The 18,852-nt window shown below is 43.2% G+C and overlaps 1 protein-coding gene across 2 annotated transcripts in view; it reads right to left on the reverse strand.

Moving 5' to 3' along the window:
* The window catches only part of TMEM185A (transmembrane protein 185A), a 483,347-nt gene that overhangs the window by 320,402 nt on the left and 144,093 nt on the right, over positions 1-18,852 (reverse strand). The gene's annotated exons all lie outside the window — the stretch shown is intronic.

Raw genomic sequence — 18,852 nt, forward strand, 5'->3', positions numbered from 1 at the left:
TAACGAAGTGCTCCCACCTGGTTATAACATCTGCAGAGCAGACTGCCAAGGTAGAAAAGGGGGAGGGGGTCACAATACTCTTTAAAAACTCCCTTGACATCATAAAAATAACTAGAGAAATCCCTTTATTTACTAACACTGAAATCTTAAATCACCAAACTTAGAATCAACAGCAAGACACAAATATATGAGGATACATTCCACCTGGAAACAATATAACCACACTTGAAACATTTTGCAATGGTTATCTGAAACCAGCACCAGGAAACTTATTTGATAACTAACATTGACTGGAACACTTGTTCCTCTATAAACCCAACCAAGCACCTAAACCTATGTAACTTTAAACAGGAAATGAATAAAACCAGAATTGACATCAGAAGTAAAACAGAGTATTTATTTAAATTTGTTGACCGGGAGTGTTCGACTGGATGTAGGTCCATTTTCAGCAGAGGCCCGGGGAGAAAAGCTCCACAGTTAAATAAACAGACAGTAGTTACATTGGATTACATAGTGATTAACAATTTAACATAGCAATTACTTACAACATATTTACAGATGAAGAACATAGTACATCAGTAGACAACTAGAATCTTTATCTGTGAAGTACATAACAGACATTAACAAAATGTTACAATGAGAAGTATCTGCTGTATAATAAGTACTAGGCTTATGAGCATCTGAGCTTGCTATAATCAAGGTAGTTAGTGGAGTGGAAAGAAAGGTAGTGGTTGGATGGGGTGGATGATATTAGTGTGGAAGATGCAAGGGCATAGCCAGCATGTTTTAGGTGCGCTTTTAGTAAGGTTTTGAAGTGGATGCATGATGGTACGGAGGTAACTGTGGGTGGGTGGGAGTGAGTTCCATAATTTGGCTATGGTGCAAGAGAATAGTGCTTCACCAGCAGAGTTATTGGCTTTAGTGATCTGCAAGTGATTTTTGTTGCTGGATCTTAGTGGTCTGGTGGTGCGATAGGGTTGGAGTAGATTCTGGAGGGATGGGATATTTAGTGGATGGTTTACTAGTTTATGTGCGAGTGAGAGTTGATACCACTGAAGGAGGTGAGGGAGTTCAAGCCAGCCCAGTTCAGCAAGTGAGAGAGAGTGGTGGACTACGGTAGGATGCCCCTGTGGCGAATTTGGCGATTTTGTTGTAGCAGGTCTCTAGCTAGTTTAGATCGCATTGACTTAGGTTGGTATATATTGGAGAGGCATAAAGTAGGGTGGAGATAAGGTGGGAATTTGCAATTGAAATCTTTGCTGTTTTGGTGAGAAATTGCTTATTTCTGTATAACGCTCCTAGTTTTTTGTGGACTTTTTTTATGGTCATGGATATGTGAATGTCAAATTTTAGTTTATTGTCTATTTCCACTCCTAGCAATTTGGTGTGTTCAGTTGGGTATGCAGTGGTGTTTGTCTTCTGCTGTGATGTTAAAGTGAGAGTTGTTTTGAGTATGTTTGGTGGGTTGGAAGATGAGTAGTTTAGTTTTGTTTGGGCCGAGTATTAATTGGGCATCGGATAACCATGTTTCAACAGAGGAAAAGGCTTCCTGTGTGACCTTTTGCAGTTTGGGTAGGGACTGGGCTGAGCAGAGGATGGTTGAGTCATCTGCGTATTGTATGAGTGTGCCATGTTTGGTGGCAGAGGCTAGATTATTGGTGTAAACAGAGAAGAGTAGCGGTCCAAGGATGGATCCTTGGGGAACCCCTATGGAGACAGGTAGTTGGGGGGATATGTCATTATGCCATACAACGGATTGTTGGTGGTCAGACAGGTAACTTTGTAACCTGATTGTGAGAAGGACAGGTTATTGAGGACAGAGATAAGTTGTTTGTGTGGGACCATGTCAAATGCTTTAGATAGGTCTAGGAAAGTAGCAGAGGAGAGATAGCCATTGTTTTTATGCTGAAGGATAGTGTTAGTAAAGGACAGTAAGGCAGTGGTGGTGCTATGGTTTGGTCGGAAACCATGCGGAGTACTGGAAAGGAGGTTGTTAGTAAGGAGGTAGTCTGAGACCTGAGAGTGTATGCATCTTTCTAGTATTTTGGAGAGTGAAGAGAGAATAGCTATGGGGCGGTAATTGGTTAGTTCTGCGGAGGGTCCGCCTTTGTGGAGGGGAATTATATGTGATACTTTCCACAGTGTGGGAACGTAACTTTCTGACAGAGATCAGTTAATCAAGATGGATACTGGGTAGGCCAGAGCATCAGCTGCGATTTGTAGGTATTCACTTGGGAGGTTGTCTGTTGCTAATTTGGTGGGTTTAAGTTTAGTTAAGAGTTTTTTTTTTTTTTTTTTTTTTATGTTGGAGGTAGGTACAGGAGAAAATGAGAAGGCAATGGGGAGATTACTAGTTGAAGGTGTGGGTTGGAGGGGGGGTTGTGTTGTTTAGCTAGTGATCGTATGGTTTGGGTGAAGTGTGTGTTGAATGAGGTAACAATACTTTGAGGAGTGAGGGATGTTAGGAGGAGGGGTACTGACTACCTTGGTGGAGGATGCAGTTTATGGAGGACCAGAATTGTTTGGGGCTGTGTTGTGAGGAGTCAAGGGCAGACTGGTAGTACTGGAATGTGTCCTGTTTTATTAGCTTTTTGACTCTATTGCATAGTTCTAGGAATTTCTGTCTAGTCGAGGGGGTTTTAGTTTTGCGCCAGAGCTCCCATGCTTTATCCCTGTTTTTCATTTCTGACTTGGTGGTTTTCTGTAGCCATGGGGAGGGTTGTGCTTTGGTTCTGGAAAATCTTATGGGGGCATGGTAATTGAGGATGTTCAGGAAGGTAGAATTAAAAAATTCAACTGCGTCATCTAGACTGAGGTACTTTAGAGGATGCCAGTTACATTCTTTGAGGGATGAGATGAATGTGAGTGGGTTAAAGTTTAGTTTTTTTACTTATTTGACAGTAGATGACACCTTGGTATAGGTATTTTTTTGAGTAGGAATGTTGGGGAGTGATCACTAAGGCTATCTGATAAGCAGCCTATTATATATGACTGGGGGCTCTTACGGACTAGTATCCAATCCAGGGTAGTGTGCTTGCTGGAGTTTTTATTTATCCTGGTTGGCGACTGGACTATTTGGGTGAAGCCATGAAGGTGTACATGATGGGTTGGATTGTTGCCAGAACAGGATTGCCAGTCAATATTGAAATCACCTAAAATAATAGTTTCTTGGGGGGAGATGGTGGATAGACCAGCTGAGGAGGTTTTCTAGTGGAGGGATGTTTTGGCCAGGTGGGAAGTAGCATCCAATTATGTTGGTTTTATTTTGATTTATTTTGAGGTTGGTATATATTACTTCACTGCCTATTTGTGGAGCTGATTATTTTAATATCTGGATGTTTAGATGCTGTTTAAATATTATAGCTATTATAGTATCTTGGACTGGATCCTCATTAATAACACCCCTCACCCCTACACATCAGGGACCCTCACCAATAATATAGGTGACCACCATCCCCTTAAATTTTAAAACTCAAGTTTCACCATAAACATATGCCAGTCCTGCAAAACATTAGAAACAAGAAAAAAACTGACCCCATCAAGTTCACTGCAGACCTTAAAAACTATAACTGGGCTCCACTTCACCATCTAATACTGGGAGAGGCAGTTCAGCACTTCAATGTCATCTTCCTGTCCATCTTTGATAGACGTGGTGCAGGTCGGATGATTAGATCCAAGCCAAAAATTGCACCTTGGCTAACAAAAGGCACCAAAATAAAAATAACAGAAAGGAACCAACTCTGGAATCTGTGGAGGAAAATCAAACCCCCTACAGACCAGCAGCTCTACTATGAACTTAGAATAGCACAAAAAAAGCAGTGTACCAGGATAAGAAAAACTTCTTTCTAAATCTACAAACAAAATATCAAAGAAACCCACAAAAATTCTGGGCAGGGATAAATAAGGTACTTCAGCCAGGCAAACCTACTACCCCATCCCCAACCATTACCAATAATCAACCAGGTGACATAGCTGATACTTTTAATAGATACTTTACAGAAACCACACTATCCCTTGCCAACCAGCTACCGAACCATATAACTAACCTTCCCCCAACTTCCCCAATACCAGACCTCTCTTTTAGCCTCCAACCAGCATCAACCATTTATATCAGATATCTACTGGCCAAACTAAAACCTACAACCCTAGCTGCTGATCAACTCCCAGATTAATTCCTTTAAATTGCATCAGATGCCATAGCTGTGCCAGTTGCAATCCTTATTAATAGATCAATAAATGAATAGACTATTTTCCTCCTATTTGGAAAACTGCCCATGTAATCCCCCTGCACAAAGGTGGTACCACTGATGTATCTAATTATAGAACTATGGCAATATTCTCTCTTTTAGCCAAAATCTTGGAACAGTGCATTCACAAAACTCATGCAATACTTCACCAAAAATAGACTCCTATCCCAATCTCAACACAGATTCAGACCAGCCCACAGCACAACTACTGCATTAACATTTACAAATGCCATCAACCTTTATAGAAATAGTGGTAAGTTATCATCTGCACTCTTCCAAGACCAGTCAAAAGACTTTGATATGCTGACCACTCAAAACTGTCATACTCTCTACAAAACCTGGCTTTAGACAATCACTCTATTGCATGGTTTAAAAACTACCTAGAGGGAAGACAAGAAGCAGTGCAATGGCAGAAAAGCCTATCCCCTCTACTTTCAGTATCCATAGGAGTTCCACAATGCTCTATTCTAGGCCCCCTGCTATTTTCCATCTTCATCAATGACCTGTATACTGCCAGTCCAGAAGCCATAATCATTCAATATGCAGATGATTCTACACTCATCTGCTCGGTGTCCTCAATGACAGGACATTACCCAGGCCACCTTTACTTCAATTGAAAACTGGATCATTAACAACAGTCTAATATTAAATCCTTAAAAAAAAAGTTTGTTACTGTTCACCCCCACTCAATATCAAATCACTTCCATCAATGGCACATTAACTGCCCCTGACTCCTGCACTAAACTGCTGAGAGTTAACATTGATAACCTAAAATATGACCTACATGTAAATCAGATAATTAAAAACACACATAAGAAACTGGGCTGCCTTTACAGGAATCAATCCTTCCTATCCCATAATGCCAAAGCTACCATTGCTCACACTCATCTCCTTTCAACTCTGCTGTATGCATCCCCCATCCTAACTAATCTACCCAAGTCTGAACTAAAACTTTCTGCATGTTATAATAAAATTGCAAGATTTGCCACTATACCTGTCAATGAACCCATCATTGTCTTTCTCTCAAACAAACTTAACTGGCTGGAATTTCCCCACCTCCTCCATTACAACCAACTTTTATTTGCTCATAAAATACTAAATCAACCAGACAGGGTACCATCACTAAAAACCATAATTATGCCTCAAACCACCTCAAGACCTCTCCGATCAAGTGACAAGCTTCTACTTAAGGTTCCCAAATCAAATCACTCAGCTGGGGATTCATTATTTTCTACTTATGTTGCTAAATCATGGAATGCTCTTCCAGTAGCCTTAACCCTTGAATCATCTCACACAGCTTTCAAAAAAGCTGTTAAGGCACACTTATTGGATCACTGGACCTGCCCCTGCTCATCCCCTGGCTATCCTGCTTCCTTCTCACTTACCCTGTCAATAATAGTGTTAACCTACCTTCAACTACCCTACTATTTGATACTAATACCTACCACTACCCTACTATTTGATACCAATATCTACCATGTTAACTAACCAGGAAAATGTACCCAAGACTCTTTATGTATTATGACATATCCTAACCTGGCTTATACTGTATAATGAATCTGTTATTTTATGAAGAACTTTTCTCTAAGTTATCACTACTTCATGTATAGCTGCAACTCAATGCATGTTCACTGTGTACTGATGTTGTTTGTGTTGCACATCTTTGTTATATGCATACTGATGTGGTTTGCCTTATCTTGTTATACGTATGCCTAGTTAACTTGTCAACTGGAGCTTTTCTCCCCGGGCCTCCGCTGGATATGTATCAAGTTAGATTATCCCAGTTAATAACTGTAAAATAAATAAAAATACCTATGTAAACTGGGGAAAAGGCGAGAAATGCTCAAAGGACACTCAGAGGATCTTCTGATACTGACTGCCTGGAAAAAGCCTTATAACAGTCTTGAGCAAAAACAATTATATTGACCAGGTAAGCCCATGAGCTCACATCAAAGGGATTTGACATTACAATTGCAAAACAAAGCTAAAAACATTAGGAACCTTATGACAGAGGGAACCTTGTTCTTGCAGCATACAAGAACTATGCAGACACCAAAATGTGGTGGGATATGAAGGAGAGTTCATATCAGTACTGTCTCAAAACAGAAATCTATGAGAATAGTCAACTATGTTGTGACAAGATAAAACTTTTGAAGGGTGGCCTAAATTACCAAAACAGTTCTTGGGAAAGTTCTGTTGTACAGATACTTCATACAAACAGTTCTGAACTAAAACTATAATTAAATTCAGTTGTCTAGACAAGGATTGGACAGAATGTGTAGTGTTCTTATGTAGGAGGTAATAACCATCATACATTGTATTAGGACTCCTGGAGTTGAAAAAAAGTACAGTTGTGTACCTACCATAAATGTAGATGTTGGAGTGTATTCACTGTTGCAATCATTACTCTTGGGTTATCTTGCTGGCAAGCTACCCTTAGTCGGCCAGAATTCCAAAGTCTAGGTCCGGTGTTGGTTACTGTCGCCTCTTCCCTGACGTCAGTGCGCCAGGGGTATAAAAGATGCAGCAGACACCATTTTCTTCAGTTTTTCTTGCCCCAGATGTCAGGTGCCCCCAAATTGGCAGGATGAAAAATATGCCAATAAAAATGCATGCACAAAAACATTTCCTTCATCTACAAGCAAATACACCAAATAGGTTGTATAGGATACAGAAGTGCAGATAAGTCCCAGCAAAGAAAAGGGGGAATGGAGGGTAAAGTACAGTTGTGTATACCTACCATAAATGTAGATGTTAGAGTGTCTTCACTGTTGCAGTCATAACTGTAGGGTACTCCTGCCGGCAGGCAGCCCGAGGTCGGCCAGAATATCAAAGTCTGGGTCCGGCGTCGGCTGTATCAGCAAGTACCCTGACGTCAGAACGCATGGGTATAAAGCTGACAGCCGACGCCATCTTCTCCAGCCTTTCTTGCCCCTGATGTCAGAAGCTCCTATAAAACCAAAAGGTGTCCCAAGGGAAACACAAATACACCAGAAAGGTAGTGGAAAAGGAAACAAGAGGGGTCTGGAGGGAGGGAAACACCGACTGCAACAGTGAAGACACTCGAACATCTACATTTATGGTAGGTATACACAACTGTACTATGTTCTTCGTGTTTCACTGTTGCAGTCATAACTGTAGGGTAGAATCCCAAAGCTGAGAACACAGGAGGAGGTTATGAAGAAGGAGCAGCTATAAGACCCTGCAAAACAGCAGAGGCAAAGCCTGCCCTAGACTTAAGAGTACAAAGGGAGGTTATAGTGCTTGGAAAAGGTATGCACAGAGCTCCAAGTGGCAGCCTCCAGAATGTCCTTGGTAGGAACTCCTCTGAGAAAGGCTGCTGAAGTGGCAGCTGCTCTAGTAGAATGAGTCCTGACAATACCTGGAATCTGTTTTCCATAAAGAGAGTAACAATATCTTATTCCATGAGCAATCCATTTGGAAATAATTTGCTTAGAAATAGCTTTACCTAGAGAACTGGAAGCAAAAGAGATAAGCAATTGATCTGATTTTCTGAAATCTTTAGTTTTGTCCAGGTAAAAACAAAGTTGTCTGTGTACGTCCAATGAATGCAAAATCCTTTCCCCCTTATTTTGGGGTTTTGGGAAAAAGGTAGGCAGGTGAATAGTCTTGATTTAGAGTCACTCTAGAAACTACCTTAGGCATAAAAGTAGGATTGGTCCTCAAGGAAACTCTGTCCTGATGGAAGATGAGGTATGGTTCCACGGCCATGAGGGCTTGTAATTCAGATACCCTTCTGGCAGAAGTTAAGGCCAACAAGATAGCTGTCTTCCAGGATAAGAACTTAATATCCACAGAGGCAGCAGGCTCAAAAGGAGGCAAAGTAAGCTTTTCCGAGACATAGTTGAGATCCCAAGGAGGGACAGGAGGAGATCTAGGAGGTCTTAAATTCTTAGCTCCTCTCAGAAATTGTCTAACCAGCTGGTGGGAAAAAATGGGAGGATCACAATTGAAATGAGCCGAAATAGCAGAAGCATGAATTTTAATGGAAGAAAAGGAAAGACCTTTAAGCAAAAGGTCTGAGAGATAAAGTAAAACAGAGGGAATATCAGTTAAAAAAGGATCAGAACCACGATCCTTCATCCAAATACAAAATCTCTTCCACTTAGAAGCATACGATTTCCTTGTACTAGGACGCCTAGCTTCCAAAAGAATATCCAAAACCTGTTTAGGAAGAGAGGAAGGAATCAATTGCCTTTCTGCCTGGCAGCTTGGCTCATCAGAGTCTTGATTTGAGAGTGAAATACCTGACCCTGATGCTGGGACAGTAGAGAATGGGTCAGAGGAAGACTCCAAGGGGTTTCCAAGCAAAGGTGTAGTAGAGTTGGATACCAAAACTGACTAGGCCAATTTGGAGCTATCAAAATGATCAGTCTGGGTTTGTCCAGCTTTATCTTTAGCAATACCCGAGGCTGTCCAGCTTTATCTTTAGCAATACCCGAGGCGGAAGAGGAGGGAAGGCATATCCCGAAAGATTCCTCCAGCTGAAGGACAGGGCATCCACTTTCCAAGCTGTCTTGTGGAAGGACCTGGTGCAAGAGAGAGGCAACTGATGGTTGAGATGGGACACAAACAGATCTATCTGAGGACAGCCCCAAACTGCAGTTATCTTGCTGAATAAGTTGGGGTCCAACATCCATTCGTGAGGATCCAAAATGTTTCTGCTTAGGCTGTCTGCTAAGAGATTCTGATTTCCTGGAATGAACTGTGCCTGAAGATCCAGATTCAAATTTAGGGCAGTGTCCCATAAAGTCATGGCAAGTCCGCAAAGGGGGTAAGAGTGAGAGCCCCCTTGCTTGTTTATGTACCACATGACTGTGGTATTGTCTGTTCGAATTAGCAGAGGTCCTGGTTTCAAAAGAGTCTGGAAGGCTAGAAGAGCATTTTGGACTGCCAACATTTCTTTCAAGTTGATGTGCCATAGAAGGTGTTTGTTTGTCCAAGAGCCCTGCTGGCATTTGCTAGAAAATGAGCTCCCCAAGCATAATCCGAGGCGTCCGTGGTTATGATCCGAGTAGGTTTAGGAAGACGAAAGGGCTTCCCTTCGTTCAAAACACACGCCCTGGACCACCAAAGGAATTCCTTCTGGAGGCAGGGAATCAGTGGAATCATTGTATCCAGACTGTGGCAATGCTGTGACCATACACTCTTTAGGTACCATTGAAGTTTCTTCATGTGAAGCCTCGCATTTGGAATCAACAGGATGCAAGAGGCCATGTAGCCCAAAGCCTGCAGGAATTTCCTTGCAGTGAGCCGAGTCAAGGTTGCCAAGGTCTTGAAGATTGAAGCCAGCTGTAACTGTTTTTCTGGAGTAAGGAAGGCCATCTGTAAACTTGTGTCTAGAAGAGCTCCTAAAAAGATCATGCGTTGTGAAGGAATCAAATGTGACTTTTTTGTGTTCACTGAGAATCCCAGTAGTAGGAGAAGACGCTGCACAAAATGCAGGCTTTGAAGTAAAAGATCTTTGCTGTCTGCCTGAATTAGACAGTCGTCCAGATAGGGGTAAATTTGAATCCCCTGGAGTCTGCAGTAAGCTACTACTGGAGCCAGGCATTTGGTAAAAACTCTGGGCGCAGTAGATAAGCCAAATGGCAGTACAGAGAATTGGAAGTGTCTCGAGCCTGCCTTGAATCTGAGGTACTTTCTGCATTGTTGTCTTATGGGAACGTGTAAGTAAGCATCTTTTAAGTCCAATGTTACCATTAAAGTATCTTGTGAGAGCATTGGGAGAAGTTGTTGAAGTGTAAGCATCTTGAATTTTGGAATTTCCAAAAAGGTGTTTAATATTGAGAGGTCCAGAATGGGTCTCCAGGTGTTTTGTTTTCTTGGGACCAGAAAAAGTCTTGAATAAAACCCCTTCCCCACCTCTAGAGGTGGAATAGGTTCTATGGCTCTTAAGGCTAATAAAGCGTCCACTTGATTTAAGGCCTCTGTCCATTGATGTTTTGGCAGATCTGGCCAGCCGGAAGGCCTTGGCAGAGTGTGAAAGTGGAATCTGTAGCCTTTCAAAATCACGTCTAACACCCATTTGTCCTGGGTAATGTGAGTCCAATTTTGGTAAAAAAGAGAAAGTTTTCCTCCGAGAGGGGCATCCAGGGAAGGAGGACCTGTAGCCCAACAGAGGGAGTCATTGGTTCTGCTTTCTTTGGGTTTGAGGTCTGTCTTCTCCCCTTCTAGGTGAAGAAGCAGTCCACTGTCTAGATCTGTAAGAGGCCTGAGCCTGCGCCCGACCTCTGGAGCGCCTATATCTTCCCCTTTGAGGCCTGTCAGAAGTGGGAAAAGACCAATTTTTGGATGGCCAATTTCTAGAAAATTTAGGAGGCTGTACTTGCAAAAAATCTTTTACAGTCTGCATAGACTTGGCTTTTTCTTCCATCTTTTTAATAACCTCCTCAGCCTTAGATCCAAATAAGACATCATGCTGAACAGGGGCATCTAGCAATTTAGCCTTAACTTGTTCAGGTAAATTCTGCTCACAAAGCCAAGCATGTCTCCGGATAACAGTACCAGAGGCAGCAGCCCTGCAGGAAGCCTCTAAGGCATCAAAACCACAATGTAAACTATGTTTGCTAACTTGTTCAGTTGCATGCAACACATCCTGTAATTCCTTGTCCTCAACACGTGCAGGAAAGGTAGAAAGCCTTTGTTTTAAAACAGATAAAAGAAACTGTTGATACTTAAACATGTGAAACTGGCAATTTAAAGCTCTAATAGAAAGGGTAGCTGAAGTATAAACCTTTTTGCCCCACCTGTCCAAGGCACGAGAATCCTTTTCAGAGGGGATAGGATTCTTAGAGGAGGCGGCCTTAGCAGCCTTGGAACCCTGCAAAATAGTTTCAGGATCAGCAGAAGGATTCTTAAATAAGAATTGATGGGAATCAGGGACCCTGTAAAATCTATCAGGCTTAGAAGGAGCAGGCGGCATGGAATCAGGATTCAAGTTAGCTTCAGAGAAGGCATCATCCACAATGTCAAGTACAGGAGGAATAGCTAAAGGCCTGTGTTGAGGGAGAAGAAGAAATTCCCTAAGTCTCTTTTGGAAGCAGAATAATCCTGACCTTCCCAATGAAAATGCTCCCTCATCTCATGCAAGGTTTCCCCAAAAGAGAAATCTTCAGGGGGAGAGGCAGAGGGAACAGAATCCTCTGCATCCGAATCCTCATAAGGAGGAAAAGAGTAATCCTGATCAGAGGAAGAAACTGAAGATACAGAAGCCTGATCAGAGGAATCATAAGGGATATCCTGTCTAGGCCTTTTCTCAGGAGGAGGGTGAGAGCCCCTAATCATAGTTAATAAATCCTCAGCCATCCGTAGTAATTGCTTCAGAGTCTTAAGAGCTGAATCCGAAGAAACTTGAGCAGAAAGTCTGGGTTTAACAGGAGTCTCTGACTTGGCCTTTGTCTTTGTGGAAATAGTAATATGTGAAGGCCTGAAGACCCCCTCAGAAGCCGGTACCTGCACAGCGGTTCCGGACCAATCTGAAGGAGCGACATCCGAAGGTCCTGCAGCAGACAAATTACTAGGCCTAGATGGCTTCCCATGGGAGTCCGTGTCGGCCATCGGTTCTGAAGTGGCGGACGACAGGGGCTGCAAAAGCGCCTCACTGACTACCGCCGAACCCGAAACTGGCTCCGGCTGCAAAGTATCCTGTTTGGACCTCGGAGGCCTGTCCTTGTCTTTGCGTTTCTTCTGTATTCCGGTAGTCGGTAAAGTATCTGAAGACATCCAATAATTAAATCGTCTACCGAAGTAATTCAAGGCCCAATCGTACCTACGCTTGATAGTGCGAGAATTAAACCTGGCACAGAACCGACAGCAAGAAACGTCGTGGTCAGGGCCTAAGCAAGGTCGACAGTAAGAGTGGAAATCTTTGAGGTATTTGTTTTCCACACGATACACAATTAACTTTTTCTGACATCGGAGGAGCAAGAAAAAGGTTTCCCCAACGGGGTACTTAGCTTTGAGAAAAGAAGTAGAAAACTTCGGACAGACGACAAATGCACCACGTTGTCTTGAAAACGCCAACCAACAACTAGCGAACTGCTTTGCACCGCACGGCAAGAAAGACTGGAGAAGATGGCGTCGGCTGTCAGCTTTATACCCATGCGTTCTGACGTCAGGGTACTTGCTGATACAGCCGACGCCGGACCCAGACTTTGATATTCTGGCCGACCTCGGGCTGCCTGCCGGCAGGAGTACCCTACAGTTATGACTGCCACAGTGAAACACGAAGAACATCCTGGACTGCAACAGTGAATACACTCCAACATCTACATTTATGGTAGGTACACAACTGTACTATTTGCAGTCATTACTCTTGGGTTGAATCCCAAAGCTGAGGAAGGGCAGCTGGGCTAAATAGGGTTAGGAAAGGCTATGAGGCCCTGCAGAAATGCAGTGGTAAAGCCTGCTCTGGACTTAGAGTAAAGAGGTAAGTGGTAGTGCTTTGTGAAGGTGTGCACTGAACTCCAAGTTGCAGCCTCTAAGATATCTTTGGTTGGTACTCCTCTGAGGAAGGCTGCTGAAGTGGCTGCTGCTCTGGTGGAATGAGGCCTAATGCCCTTGGGCACAGATTTGCCATGTTGAAAATAGCAGAAACGGATGCAATGGCCTATCCATTTAGAAATGGTCTGTTTTGAGATAGCCTTTCCTTGTGATCCTGCAGCATATGACACTAAATGTTGCTCAGTCTTTCTGAAAGCTTTAGTTCTTTCCAAATAGAAGCGTAACTGCCTGTGTGTATGCCCAAAGAATGCAGAATTTTCTCACCCTTGTTCTGTGGATTAGGATAAAAGGTAGGCAAGTGAATGGTTTGGTTAAGGGCGACACTGGACACCACCTTGGGCATAAATGTAGGGTTTGTCCTCAGAGAAACCCTGTCTGGATGAAAAATGATGAAAGGTCCCACAGCCATGAGTGCTTGCAACTCAGAGGTTATTGCTAGGAGTAGAGCTGTTTTCCAGGATAAGAATTTTATATCTGCTGTTGATGCTGGCTCGAAAGGAGGCAGTGTGAGTTTTTCCAAAACATAATTGAGGTCCCAGGCCGGAACTGGTGCTCTCCTTGGAGGTCTAATGTTTTTGGCCCCTCTATGGTACTGCCTTATTAAAGGATGAGAAAAGATAGGTGGTTCCATATTGTAATGGGCTGAAATGGCAGGGGCATGAATCTTAATTGAAGAGAAAGAAAGGCCTTTGTTCAGCATCTCAGTTAAGTATTGTAAAATCTGAGGGATATTTGGTACACACGTGTCACTGCCTTGTTCCTGGTTCCAAGCACAGAATCTCTTCCATTTTTCTGCATAAGATTTTCTGGTACTGGGCCTCCAAGATAACATCCATAACAGCTTTTGAAAGAGGAGTGTTCTGAATGGCTACATTATCCGCCATGCTGCCAGATTTAAGGTCCTGAGTTGGCTGTGCAGGATTTGATTGTTTTGTTGGGTCAGTAAGTGAGAAGTTTGAGGCAATATCCATGCTAGACCTTGAGACAAGCTCTTTAGGATTGGGTACCAGTGCTGGCGAGGCCAGTCTGGTGCAATCAGTATCATTTGTGGCTTCGATTGTCTGACCTTTAGGAGTACCCTGGGAAGGAGAGGCAGTGGGGGAAAAGCATATACAGTTAGATTTTTCCAGCTGAAGGATACGGCGTCCACTTTCCATGCTTGCTTGTGATAAATCCTTGTGCAAAATCTCTGCAATTGGCAGTTGTGAGGGGAGGCAAATAGATCTATGTTTGGGCATCCCCATTTCCTTATCATGCTGAAGACTTGTGGACCCAATTTCCATTTCTGGGGATCCATGAGGTTTCTGCTTAGTTCGTCTGCCAGAGTATTTGTTTTTCCTGGCAGGAATTGTGCTTGCAGGTGAACTTGAAAAGCCAATATTGTGTCCCACAAGGTCATTGCTTGCCTGCAGAGGAGGTAGGAATGTGTACCTCCCTGCTTGTTTATGTACCACATGACCGTAGTGTTGTCTTTATCAGTAACTGTCCTGGATGAAGCAGGTCCTTGAAAGCTGTCAGGGCATTTTGAAGAGCTAGCATCTCTTTTTGATTGATGTGAAGATGTATCTGGTTTGCAGGCCATGTGCCCCGAATACATTTTCCTGCCATATGGGCCCCCCAGATATAATCTGATGCATCTGTTGTCAGCGTCTGTCTGGCTGTGGGTAATCTGAATGGCAGACCCTTGTTGTGGTGACAGGCTTCTGCCCACCATCGAAACTCCTGCTGCAGGCAGGGAATGAGTGCAATTACTGTCTCCAGGCTTTGGCAATGCTAAGTCCAAACACTTTTTAGATACCATTGTAGTTTCCTCATATGCAGTCTGGCATATGGAATTAGTAGAATGCAAGATGCCATGAAACCCAAGGCCTGCAGGATTTTCCTTGGAGATAAAAGTAGGTCTTTGTTGCCAATTTCTTGAAGTAAGTAGTCAGTTGCTTTTGTTTGTCTGGCGTGAGATAAGCCATCTGGGCAGTTGTATTTAAGCTTGCACCCAGGAATATTATCTCTTGAGAGGGCACTAGTTTTGATTTCTTTTTGTTTACTGTGTACCCTAGGCCAATTAGTAATCTTTTTACAAACGCCAGATGCTTCAGAAGAATGTCTTTGTTCTCTGCTTGAATTAGGCAGTAGTCCAAGTAGGGATATATTTGAATTCCTTTTTGTCTACAAAACGCAATTACTGGTGCCAGGCATTTTGTGAAGACCCTGGGTGCAGTAGATAAGCCAAAGGGCAGTGCAGAGAATTGGTAATGCATTGAGCCAGCTATGAATCTGAGGTATCTTCAGCAAGATTGTCTGATTGGGACATGCAGGTATGCCTCTTTTAGGTCCAAAGTTACGAGCCAAGCCTTCTTGCCCTGCATGGACAGTAGGTGCTGTAGAGTCAACATCTTGAATTTTGGAACTTCCAGAAACGTATTTAGTATAGACAGGTTCAGCATTGGTCTCCAGGTTTTGTTCTTTCTGGGTACTAGAAAGAGTCTGGAGTAAAATCCTTGCCTCTGCTCTTGTTGTGGTACTTGCTGAATGGCCCTCATGTCCATGAGGGCTGAAATTTGTTTTTGTACCTCTGCCCATTGATTGTGTGGCAGGTCTGGCATACCTTTTGACCTTGGTAGGGTGTCAAAATGAAACCTGTAGCCTTGGGACATTATGTTCAGGACCTATTTGTCTTGGGTAACCATTTGCCAATTTGATGAAAAAAGTGCTAGTTTTCCCCCCTAAGGGGGCTGCCAAATGAAAAGTGCTTGGATCTGGTAGAGGAAAAAGTCAGTGGGACTGTTTCCTGTAAGGTTGTGATTTGTCTTCTTCGCTTTTGGAGGTAGGAGCACCCCATTGTTTAGGCCTGTATGAGCCTTTGGGCTGAGATCTGCCTCTGGGACGCCTGTATCTGCCTCTTTGTGGTCTGTCTGACACTGGAAAGGACCAATTTTTAGACGGCCAGTTACTGCTAAACCTGGGTGGCTGTACCTGTAAGAAATCCTTGACTTTCTGCACGGATTTTGCTTTATCCTCCATTTTTTTCAACACCTCTTCTGCTTTAGTACCAAACAAAGTATCATGCTGTAATGGTGCATCTAATAATTTTGCTTTAACATGATCAGGCAGATTCTGTTCCTTTAACCAAGCATGCCTCCTAATAACAGAACCTGTAACAGCGGCTCTGCAAGAGGCCTCTAGTGAATCATAACCACATCGCAAAGTATGCTTTCCCACTTGTTCAGCTGCATGCAATAAATCCTACAATTCCTTGTTCTCTGAACATTCAGTATTTGTCAACATTTTCTGTTTAAGCAGTAACATTAAATATTGCTGATATTTAAGCATATGAAACTGAATTTAAAGCCCTTACAGCCAGGGTAGCAGAAGTGTAGACTTTTTTCCCCCCATCAGTCTAGAGCCCTAGAATCCCTATCAGAGGGGACAGGGTTTTTTGCAGTGGAAGCTTTAACCCCTTTGGGACCCTGAGATATAGTTTCTAGGTCAGCAGCAGGGATTTTATATATGAATTTATGAGAATCTGGGACCCTGTAGTATCTGTCTGGCTTGGCAGGTGCAGGGGGTAAAGAGTCAGGGGACAGACCGGACTCTGAAAATACATCATCTACAATGTCCAGAACAGGTGGAATAGCAAGGGGTCTGTGCTGAGGAAGTAGCAGAAAGTCTGAACCTTTTCTTAGCTTCAGAATAAGCTTGGATCTCCCAGTGGAAATGCTCCCTCATGGTATGCCGGGTTTCCCCAAAAGAATAATCCTCAGGAGGAGAGGCTGAAGGAATAGATTCTTCAGCATCAGAATCCTCATAGGGAAGCATGGAGTAATCCTGTTCAGAAGAGGAATCAGAGGAAATAGAAACCTGATCAGAAGAATCATACTCTGTCTCTTGCCTAAGCCTCTTATCAGGAGGGGGGTGGGAGCCCCTGATCAAACTAATTAGGTCTTCCATGCCTAAAAAACAGATGCTCAAAATGGCCGAAGTCTGAGAAGGAGAATGCTGTACTTGTTTCTTTGTCTTTAGAGCTGCTTCAGCCTTTGTCTTTGAAGCTGAAGATGGCTTAATATATAGTTGTGTAGGTCTGAAGACGCCTTCAGAAGCCGATGCCTGCTCAGCAGCTCCGGACCCATCTGAGGGAATGATTTCAGAGTGTCCAATACCTTGAGTTTCCAGAGGCCCAGTCGGCTCCACGTGGGAGTCGGAAGCGGCCTGTGGATCTGAAGTAGCGGGCGCCAGGGGCTGCGAAAGCACCTCACTGAGAACCGGCGACTGGCCAAGCAGAGGCTTCGTCGGTTTTGGACCTCAGATGCCTATCCTTTTCCTTGTCCTTGCGTTTTTTTGTAAACTCCGGTTGTCGGCTGGTCCGACGGCATTATATAATTAAATCTTCGGCCAAAGTAATGAAATGCAAAATCGAACAGACACTTGATAGTGCGTTGGTTAAATCTAGCACAAAACCGACAGCTAGCAACGTTGTGATCAGGGCCTAGGCAAGGAATACAGTAAGAGTGAAAATCCTTATGAGGTATTTGCTTCCCACAAGAAATACAACTGTTAACTTTTTCTGACATTGGTCTGGAGCAAGAAAAAAGTTTCCCCAACGGGGTACTTAGCTTTAATGAACACTTCGGTCTGAAATTTGGATTTGAAAATCTCAGGAGTCGGCCGACCGGCACTTGCGAACTGCTTTTGCTTCGAGCACCACGCGGCAGGAAAGACTGAAGAAAATGGTGTCAGCTGCATCTTTTATACCCCTGGCGCACCGACGTCAAGGAAGGGGAGACAGCAACAGACGCCGAACCTACACTTTGGAATTCTGGCCGACTGAGGGTAGCCTGCCAGCAGGATAACCCAAGAGTAAAGACTGCAACAGTGAAACACGATGAACATCAGTGGTCCTAATCTACCTATAGAAGAGTAGAAGTTTCTATTGCATGCTCCCAACTTTGATGGCCAGGCAGACATCCTAAAGATCATAAAAGGGCATCCAAACACCATCTTCATAAAAGAGGGTGAAACTAAAAAGAACTAGCATTATGAGGGATGAAAGGAGTTTAGCTGTTAAGTCTTAGAACAGTTCTTCTTAATGACCAAGAGTAGACCTTAGACCTGCTCTAAGGTCCACTCTTGGTCATTAAGAAGAACTGAAAACAGAAGTCCTTCCCCAGTCTGTCTGATGTGATTTTCTGCAAAAATGCTTTATGAAGATGCGGACAACTTTCAGTCCAGGCAAGAAAAGTTGGGAAGCAGAATATGAAAGAATAATAATATAATAATATGCAAGACTGAAGAGGAAGAGGGTAAAGTACAGTTGTGTAAGTAAACTTACCATAACAGTAGATGTTCGAATGACTACTGCTGCAGTAGCATTGGCTACATAGATTATATCCCACCAAAGACATACAAGTCAGCCAGCTTCCAAAGATTCAGGGCACCTTCCACACATGCCCAAACAATTTGACAGCTTCAGCTGAACTGACTAAAGACAGGTTTGCGTGCCAAGCCCTATACAGCTTTCATGCCAAAAGAGAGAGGGAGGCTGAGCCCTGAAAGGCCAATGTTAGGACCAACAAAAATAAGAACTTACACACTGACATGAGCAGCACAACCAAAAATACAAGGGCTGGATGGAGGAAACTGCGAGTGCAGCAGTGATCACTTGAATACCTAATGTTAAGGAAAGTTTACTTACACAACTGTACTATATACAAAAACATACATCATTGTTCCAATAGTCTTAGCTATATGGGTAGATTATCCTAACTTTTTACATTTGGGAGGTGGAAGGAGAAGACTCCAGAAGCCCCTCGAAAATCATGCTAGCAAAGCCTGATCTAGACCTACAGAAGGAATCGAACTTATGATTTGTAAAAGTATCTATACAAGACCAAGTTGCTGCTCCTAGAATACTTCTAGAATTCAACACATTCCAAAAAGCCATAGATGAAGCCAAGGCCCTGGTAGAATGGGCATTTGCCCTGCCTTGAACAGTTTTCTTGTGGTGACTGCAACAAAACATAATAGCCTTTGACAACCACTTGGAAAAAGTCTGCATTGACAAAAGTTGTCCCTTCTCATCTTC

This window comes from Protopterus annectens, chromosome 15.part0 (genome assembly GCF_019279795.1).
Source record: "Protopterus annectens isolate FY-2018-M chromosome 15.part0, PAN1.0, whole genome shotgun sequence".
NCBI classification, from domain to species: domain Eukaryota; kingdom Metazoa; phylum Chordata; order Ceratodontiformes; family Protopteridae; genus Protopterus; species Protopterus annectens.